This window comes from Chaetura pelagica, unplaced genomic scaffold, assembly GCF_000747805.2.
Source record: "Chaetura pelagica isolate M959 unplaced genomic scaffold, ChaPel_1.0 scaffold20, whole genome shotgun sequence".
Lineage (NCBI taxonomy): Eukaryota > Metazoa > Chordata > Aves > Apodiformes > Apodidae > Chaetura > Chaetura pelagica.
The window spans coordinates 2,830,777-2,832,494 of NW_009951958.1; positions in this window are offsets into that span (position 1 = coordinate 2,830,777).

The window sequence follows — 1,718 nt, forward strand, 5'->3', positions numbered from 1 at the left end:
GGGGGGACAACCCACCGAGCCCCCCACCCCGGGGCAAAGACCTCCCTCCCTGGGGGGGGGTCCAGCCCCCTGCTCCACGGTGTATCCCCCCTCCCCCCCATCTTCCTTGGCAGGGGGTCCCCGAATCTCGGGGTGGATCCGGCCCCATAAGCGGGGGGGAGCGCTGCTGTCCAGAGACATTTTTTGCTCCATCGTTTTTTGCATGAGCTTGGTGGTCCTGGGGCCCAGGGTGAGACCCACCACTCCGGCACGCTTCTTTTTAAACAGAAACTCCTCATATTTGTATTTTTATATCCGAATCTTTGTTAAAAATGATCTGCTGATGTCGAGATGTTGAAGTAACCGCATCGGGGAAAACAAACAAACAAACAAACAAACAAACAAAAATGGTTCATATTTTTTTCCATAAGAAAAAAAAAGACAAAAAAAGAAGAAAAAACCGAGGGGGAAAAAACAAAGGGAGGGGCAAGAAAGATGGAGGGAGTGTGAAGATGGGAGGAGGGGAATGGGGACCCCCTGGCCTGACCCCCACCACTGGCAGCGGAACTGGCTGGAGGGTCTGGCCACTGTAGCCCCCTCCCCACAGCACCGGGGGGAGGAGGGGGGAGAAGCCCTTCAGGACAGCTGCAGGGGCCGGGGGGTCCCAGCGCTGCCCCCCATTCCAGGGTAGAAGGGCCGGGAGGGGGGAAGTGGGGAGGGCAGGGACCGGCCTGAGTTGTTGTTTTTAATTTTGTACTTTAATTTAATTTTATTTTTTAAGAAGCTTCTCGGGGGGGTCTGATGTGCATGAGAAACTCATCATCTTTTTCAATAACCTACGAGTGGCATTTATGGAGACAACGATGCAAAAAAAAAAATACAACAAAACAAAAAAAAACAAAAAAAAAACACGAAAACAACCACCAAACAAAAAAACAAAACCGAGAGGAAAAAAAAACAAAAAAAAAAGGAAAAAAAAATAAGATACATGTGTCATGATGTTCTACGAATGATCCATTGTAAATTTAAATGCCATTTTTCACTGTACTGGTGAACAAAATGCGATGAATAAAATACATTAATGTACTGAGGCGAGGCCAGCAGCTGCCTGCTCCTTTCTGTCCCTTCCAGGCACCAGCTGGTTTCGGGGTGCCTGTGGGATGGGGTGGCATGGGGAGGGAGGGCTGGCCCTGGAGTCCTTCACTGGCTCCCGGCACAGGGGGAGCCACTGGCTGACCCACTTACACCTTTTGCCAGAAATAACAGCCTGGCAGCTCATGCCTCTTCAGTCTGTCCCTCTGAGAAGGGGTCCTCCCCACGCCTCCTGTAGGGGGGTGGGTTTGGTGCCCAAAGAACCCCTGGGGACACCCCAGGTAGCACCTGCAGAGCCGTGGCACTGGCACCCAGGCACAGCTAGCCCTGCCACCAGCCCTGGCACCGGCGTTTCACTAGGCCAGGTGTGTGTGTCTCTCCAGGGTTGTCACCGCAGCCAGGAACAGGGATGGAGAAGGATGGGGCAGTGTGCCACCCTGCCTGCACACCTGCCCTGTGGTGCCCCCAGCCCCTCGCTGGCATGTCCCTTTCCACCCAGCCAGGGGGTGACAAGGACATGGTGCCCTTGTGCACCCCCGTGGCCTCAGAGGCTGATCTAGGGGTGCCATGGTGGGACAGGGGGGCAGTGAGAAACCCCAGCCCTACCCCCAGTGCCAGCAGCCCGCATCCTGCCCCCAGCCCCACCG